This window comes from Zonotrichia leucophrys, chromosome 7 (assembly GCF_028769735.1).
Source record: "Zonotrichia leucophrys gambelii isolate GWCS_2022_RI chromosome 7, RI_Zleu_2.0, whole genome shotgun sequence".
Taxonomy (NCBI): Eukaryota; Metazoa; Chordata; class Aves; order Passeriformes; family Passerellidae; genus Zonotrichia; species Zonotrichia leucophrys.
In genome coordinates, this window is record NC_088177.1 from 30,608,042 (window position 1) to 30,615,670 (window position 7,629).

Below are 7,629 nucleotides of genomic sequence, written 5' to 3' on the forward strand. Positions count from 1 at the left end.
ATAATTTCCTAATTACTTGCTGAATTTCTGACAAATAAATGGTATTTAGAATCTCAAAAAGCTCTGGAATATAAAACTATGAAGGAGCAAATTTTTAATGATTTTGCTCTGCTTGTCTGCCTGTTCACCTTTATACTCTCACAATAGTTTTAAGCCATTAGCCTAGCTGTATGAAGTTTGTCAGAGGTGGAGATTTCAGAGAAAAGTTACATAAAGTTTAGTGAAAAACTGTTGTTGTGTACAGCTAAAAGATATATCGATGCTTTTCTCACTGCTAATAGAAGACCATGGAAGGAAGATGAAGGTGTATGGAAGAGTTAACAAACATAAGGGTGAACTTTCAGGAGTGGTGGGCTTCAAGGATGTGACAATGTGAAGGTACTGTGAGGGCTTGAGATGGGGGAATGGAATTGTTATTAGGAGAATTTGGTGGTAGAGGGCACACACCTGGAAGGAATGAAATGTCATTTATTTGAGTCTGGCACCCACTGGACTCTTTGTTTCATTTCTCAGGGAACTCCCATCCTGGAACCTCCAGGCTTTTTTGGCAGCTACTGCTATTGGTACTCTTGACAACGTCAAGTCTCTAGGCAAGAATTCTTTTGCTAGCTGTGGTGTATACTAAAAGTCTGAAGGTACCAAAGTCTTTGAGTCAAAATGAAGATAAGACATAGGGAGCATAGTACAGAGTCTGAAAATGCCTTTGCTGAAGTCTTTTGGGGCATGGGATTAACAAAGGAATGCCAAATTCATAGCTGTCTCATTTGAGTCATGTTAAGTATTTGAAGTTGGCCAAATCACATGGAACTGATTGGTGTTTACTAGAGAGAGGTGCCTGAATGACTTGGCTGTTTTTTTTCTTGAAATCTGTTTGGGCTCTACTTCCTGCCTATTCAAGGGTATTAATTTTACTTACTGGGAAGTATTTTATAGGTCAATGAAATTTTACATAAATATTACAAAATAGCCACTGAGTGAAAATTTGTTATGATTACTTGTGTTTATGTTTGGAGGCTAATACTATGGGCCACACACAAGCACTGCCACAAAACCTATATACTGAGTAATAACAGCTTGGATCTCTAACCTCAAGTACCGATGGTGAGCAGGTTTAATGAAAAAAGATTCTACTAATAAGTTGCTCAAAATTAAATAAGGTGCATAACTAAATCCATTCAAATGTTTCCAAGAGAATTACACCACATTTATACCAGAAAAGTGAAGAATTATTAGAAATATTTTCAGGCACAGAAATGTGATTGCTCATATTCTTACACACTATTCTCATATTCTTCTGCTCAGGGGTACAACACATTACATGCCAGCATTCTGCCCATGCCAGCTAATACTCCCCAAAATTTACTTCCAGGTGTTGTTCAGAGGCTGATCCAGGAACCTTTCACAGAAGGCAGTTTTTGGGTAGCCAGCCTATTTTGGGGGTCTGAGAGACGCAGCAGTCCAGTTATGTGGTGCCAGCTGATTTCAGTGCCAGCTGATTTCAGTGCCAGAGAACATTCCTGGGCACATGTACATGCTCTATTTGTATCAGTCTCATTGTGCTTTGGGTGTGTCTGGCTCAGATGCTTACAGTTAATCAAGTTGCTGGGACTGGGAAGAGAGGTGAATTTTTCCCCAGCTCAAATCTGCTTTTACTCTCCTCTGTAGAAAAGGACAAGTCCTACTTTCCAAGTATCATATGACAAATTTATTTTTTAGAACAGGACTTTTGCAATGTCCTTCATGGACAGCTAACAGCTTTTGTTAGCTGTTGTTGCAGCTTCCCAGCCTTTCCTAAAGTCTCCCCTTTGCTGTGCACTGGGAGAATCCTGCAGCCCGTGCTGTGTGGGAACATCAGAAGATTTGTATTCCCCCTAAGTAAAAAGCTATTGAAGAGCTGCTGCAATTGTGGAGGCAGGGCATGGTAACCCAGGCAATCCACCCAAGTTCTCTGTTCCTAACTTCAGGGGGAAAAAAGTAATGATCTGTTTTTCTTCAAGTCGCAGTAGTTCAAAAAAAGACAGGCTTAATTCCGTTAACAAGTCAACTTGAAACACACACCAAAGTCTCTTTGCTACCAAGACAAAAGCTCAAGGGAAGCAAGAGGTTTTGTGGAACACCGTGCTTTGTAACCAGACCAGGTTTACCCCTATGTACAGTAGACATCCTAATTTCTGAAATGCAGCACTTTGGGAAAAATTCACTTAACACTTACATTTTGCAGCTGAAAGCAATCAATTAGCATAACTGTTATTTTTGAGACGATAAATACAGGGACTAATGAAATGAAACTGATTTTTCTGAATTACCTGTGATTTGGGATTTCAGCGATTACTCAGTGTCTTAAAATTTGCGTTTAATCCTCTAACCACCATAGCTGCTGATTTGCCTTTTGATATTTGCCATCTGTGAAAACAAAGGCAGGTGTCTGGAGTTGGCTACCTAAAGCTTTAAATAGTGGAGCTTCCCTGGTCTCTGCATTACATTTGAAAAGAAGGAACAATGCTTGAAGTAAGAAGGAGTCCCTATGTGTTTTTCAGCAGCTGATGTACGCTTTCTATATTCTCAGCTTATGCTTTTTGTTGGTGATCCCACTTAAAACTGAATCTCTTCTTGTTACCTCTGTGTCAATAGAAAACATGAACAAAGTCTGAGTAAGATCTTTTTGTGAAGAATCTCTTTGGTCACGTAATAACCCTCTCCTGCTCCAACTGCCCTATAACTGAGCTCTGTGTCAGGCTGAGTTCAGAAAAGGGTGCTGCACTCTAGGGTGAGTTTTCTGCTTGTTTTGTATTTCTTTATCCTGTTGCTCTAAACTGCCCAATCAGTAGAGGAAATGATCCAAAACATTAAAGAAGTGTGTAAGGGAAGGCTTAAAATCTCCCTCCTAAAGAAGCTGATTTATCTTTCAAGGTTTCAGGGTGTTGTTTCCTCTTCTCCTCCTGCTATGCCTAAATTTGCTCTTCTAACAAAGTTTTTAAAATATGCCATTACACAAAGAGCACAGTAGAAGCCCATTCAGCTCAAGCCCAGCTGCTTGTAAAGGCTGGATGAGCAAGCTATTTTTTTCTTCCACTCTGCTTAATGTGTTTCTCAATACCTCTGAATTATTTTTTTTAAGGGAGGAATGGGGACAGGATTTTCCTTTCCATTTCACAGGTCAGTTACCTTTCATCAGCTGTGCTCCAGAAGTGTGAGGAGCATCTCTTGAGCTCAGTATCTGGTGATCCAACACGCCTTTAAGGTATATTGCAGTCTCATGTAAGTTCACCAGAGGAATTCATCTGAAGAGTTCATCTGATTTCCATCAGTCCTGTTTGTAGTAAGGGGGCAAAATGGGCACCACATTTTAACCTCAGATGTTATACTAAGACGAAACTGCCAGAGATCAAAATGTGCACCTGTATGAATTTGGATGCTATTTTCTGTGAAGTGCATGTGTTCTGCTGTCCTTCATCATACCCATGATCCCCAAGAGGCAGTTTCCTACTGCAGGAAGCACAACAAGGTCCTTGTCTGTCCCATGTCTGCATCTTAGGTATCTGAGCTATTTCTACAGTGGTGTGGGAAGGTCAGTTTGGGATGCAAAACCAAAATATATTCAATCACAAATCCCCTGTACATATTTGGTTAAAAAGTTCAGCCTCCTGCTGCAGTAATAGTATAGAACTATAGTTTCTCAAGAGTAAGGAGGGAGCCAAAGCATTGCTCAACACTTCTGCAGGAGCAGAGACCATGCACACACAGGTTTTCCCCATGGAAAGAGAAAAGCAGTTATTGGCATGGCGGTGGTGAAAAAAAGAATGGTTGTGCACTCTTTGGTTCAATGCCTTCTGCTTCTAGAAAATCACCAAGAGGCAAACTGAAACAATGAAAACAAAGTACTTTTGTGTTCAATGCAGAAGCTGTGCAACCCCTGGCCACAGGATGCTGTGAACAGTAAAATTCATGCAGCTTCAGTGAGGGCTGAACTGAATTAATTCATGGAGGAGAAAGTCCATTGTGGTCTGTTGAAGGTGCTGCTGCTAGTTTGGGTGGGCAGAGAAGAACAGATAGCAGGAACTGAAGTACTTCTCCTCTCCTTAGGCTGTGTCTAGGCACTGCTTTGAGTTCTGGGCAAAGAAAAGCACCAGGTGACATGGATTTTCTTATTATTTTAAAGATGTGTCTAAAAGAAAAAGTGCATTTTGAAATTTTAAAAGTTTCCTTTCCCTTTGCCAAATTAAATCTGATTTGTTTTACAGTTGAGTCAACTCCAGTCTTCAGAAAACATTAAGAAAAGGCTTTAATTCACAACAAATGAAATATTCTGTGCTTTCTTCAAGTGGGGTTTTTTGTTTTGATGTTAGGGACGCTCCCCCTCGCCCTGTTTTGGAAAGCAAAACTGATATTTTTTGTGTTGGAATGACAAGAAATGTTTTTTTCTTTCTTTCTTGACCCCCCAAAATTGATTATATTCATGCAGCTGTCCTTGAGAAAAGTGCTGCCTTTTTTCCCATGCTATCAAATTTGCTATTAAAGCAAAACAAAGATATAAAAGCAATGGCCTAGAGAAATAGCCATGGAACACTGGAGACCAAAATGGAAAGCTTGCCAATTCCAGACAATTTTCAGCCTTGAGGGGAATGAGGGGTTGAATATTGTTGAATAGTTTGCTAAGTCACTTGTAAAGTTCTTTGGGTTCCTCCAGGATGAAAGGCATTGAACACAAGTTGCTGTTATTAAGACTTCTGAAATGTGAAGATACTATTAAAGGATGTGGTCAAATTTCCCAGGGTGAGAAGAAATTCTTCCTTCTCTTTTGCTCTGAAATTGGATGTTTATAAGGTGCTTTTAGCTGTCTGATTCCCTCCTCAGTGTTAAATCCCATTTTAGTGGTCATGTTCCTTTTTGTTGGCAGATTGTTATTTAATTTCTCAGAAATTACTTTTACTGGGCAGTTCCCAGTGCTGCTGGATGTCTTAATAATTTTCTACTGATGCTTCTTCTCTTGTACTTGAGGGTCAGAGATGGACACTTCTTCGTGACTGAAGTTTTGCCATTTAGGAATATCAGTAGATGAGGTGAGACTGACCCTAAGGCAGACCAGTAATCCATGAGATGGGGCAAAGACAGTGGCATCAGCTTGTTCTCCTCAGGCTGCAGATACAGCAGATAGATTGAATCAGAAGATAGAAATTCACCTGTGTTTCTTTCTGCAGCCCATTTCTGCCTAAAAGACAAATGCTAATGCTCATGATGCTGATATTTGGTGTATAGCAACCTTTCTTCTGCTTGCCAGGCACTCTCATTGCACCAAACCTTCCTGCCCTTGGGTCCATCCCAGCTTCAAAGACTGACAGTGAGGCTCTGAGAGCCCTTCTTTGAAAATTACCTGCAGCACAGAAGATAAAGGGCCTGGATTCCCACGTTTACCTGAAGAGTCACACACTTTGATAGTAACTGCTGCAGAGATAATGTGCTGCTCAGTTTTACAAGCACATTCGCACAGGTTTGTGGTTTCTGGGCAGATGCCCAAAGCTGCTCTCCCAGAGGGTCACAAGATGTGAAGAGAAGGGGAAGAGTTAGCACGCAATTTACAAGCTATACTGAGAGGGGAAGGATGCAATTTACAGGTGGAACAAGGAAGGACTGGTGCACTCTTATCGGTTCAAGGAGGTTGAGGAGGAAAAAGCTGGTCTGTGCTTTAGCACTCGTATCACTAGAATCTACAGGTACTGAAATAGTGAATAGAAGGACTCCTCTGATACTCTTACCAATCCCTGGAGCTTGCTGGGTGCAGCTAGAAATTAGTATGTGTGTTGCCCTAATGAAATCATTCTGCCTGTCTTTGCACTGTCAGTCTTTATAATTTTATGAAGATGAACACATTCAAGAAGCCTCCAATCTCTTTAAAGTGCAAATCACTCAAAATGGAGCAGCGGCCCAGAAGACAATACCGGCCTTTGCACATTTTCCAGTCTGCTGATAATGACTTCAGTGCATCCCCACACAGACGTGCAGCAGGTTTCTAAAGGAATTGTGCAGAAGGACCAGCAGATTGGGCAGCACACAGGCATCCTTGTTCCAGCAGATGGAGAAGCAAATGCCACATCCTGGCCCAGGGTGAGATTTTTTGCCAAATCTGGGGCAATCTAAAGGCAGCTGAAGCAGAGACCTCAACAAATGACACCGTGTTCCTCTGTGTCTCCAGCTCACTCTTTGAAAGTATGAGTCGTTCATTCATGGAAGTGGTGATGTTTCCCATGCCTGACATCCCCTCTCTTTCCTCCAGGGTTGAAATGAACCAGGATGAAGGGCAGGGGACTGGACTGGCTCCAGGGTAGTAAGGTGGGTGAGGAATGGGAAGGTGGTTATAAAAGAGGCTTATAGTCTTAATTAATTTAAACTGCTGGTTTAGGCTCTTTGAGGTGGGGATTCTACAGCGCTCTTCCCATTTTTGAATGCAAGCACTTTAGACTATTTCAAGTGCCTGTGAAAGGAATAACAGAGCAGCATGCAACATTTTCTCAGCTGACACTCAGGGGAGGAGAAGAAGCAAGTAAGGAAGAAAAAGCCTTTGAAAATTCCTACCTTTTCCACACTGAGCCACTTCCAGGGTTAAATTGCATGACCCAGAGTGCTCCTGCATAGCTGTGGAAAGATCCCTGAGGTGCTTCATGGAGACCTGCCAGAGCCAGGCATCGATCTAGGAAGATGGTGCTCTGCACAGAAATTTCCCTGTCAGAAGGGGCAGCGATCCCTCATACCTTGCATTTAATTTCTTCACTTGCTGCTCCTGAGAATGGTGCTCAAATGGGGTTGCAGATCTTCCAGTGCCATTTGCATTTGATATGATACACCTGTCACAATCCTGGAGGTATCTTAGGCACCTAATTTCAAGACTTCTTAGAAGCCAGAATGGGATGATGCCACTAAGCAACATGTGTTTGTGAGTTTTACTATATTAGAATATATGAGTTTTTATACCACTCTGTCCTTGCATTCAACTCTTAGAAAATGGAGGCATATACTTTCTTTTAGCTCTTTTTACATTTAGGAGATGTTTGTCCATGTTCTCACATTCGTGTGACTAAAAATGGACTGAATAAATTAAAAAAAACCAACCAAAAAAACCAACCAACAATAAACAAGTAAACTCTGATTCAGAAAATTGCTTAATAGTCTGTGCAATTTCATCTCAATTTTTACTCCTGTTAAAAAGTTATGTGAGTGTTTAAATATGGAATTAATTCCTCAGCTGTAATATCTCCATGGCTTATTTAATAGCATTCCACTGAATTAGGGCTCAGACTAGCCCCTAATTTCTGGTTCAGTAAGTATAAGATTTCTCAGCCTTCTCTAGGTCATAACCCCTTTCTAGAAGTCAATCATTTTTGTGACTCCCCATAAAAGTAAGAGTGAAAAATCTGCTGGTGATAGCATGGTGAAGTCTCTCTAACATGTTTGTGCTCAGGTTTTCTGAGATCTTGGCAGGGAGTATTTGACCTTGGAGTTGAAGGTGGTACAGGGAGGAGAATAGCAAGATTTTCTTGGCCTTGGATTGTAATAACATTTCAATGCCTTAAAAACACCCCTGATTGCCTTTCTGACCCCTCACTCCCTTCTCCTCCCCTATCTCCCCTGGTTTTG

General features: G+C 41.2%; 1 long non-coding RNA gene across 4 annotated transcripts; it reads left to right on the forward strand.

Annotated features, from left to right (window-relative positions):
• The first annotated feature begins 2,476 nt into the window (after positions 1-2,476).
• On the forward strand, positions 2,477-7,150 carry LOC135450606 (uncharacterized). Of its 4 annotated transcripts, XR_010441105.1 has the most exons (7): positions 2,477-2,545; positions 2,632-2,767; positions 3,157-3,258; positions 4,084-4,130; positions 4,688-4,773; positions 4,999-5,060; positions 5,279-7,150. It is a non-coding gene; the product is annotated as an uncharacterized LOC135450606 (long non-coding RNA). The 4 variants fall into 4 exon arrangements; XR_010441104.1 differs by lacking the exon at positions 4,999-5,060; XR_010441107.1 differs by lacking the exon at positions 4,999-5,060 and having other exon boundaries at positions 2,482-2,508.
• Positions 7,151-7,629: the final 479 nt, after the last annotated feature.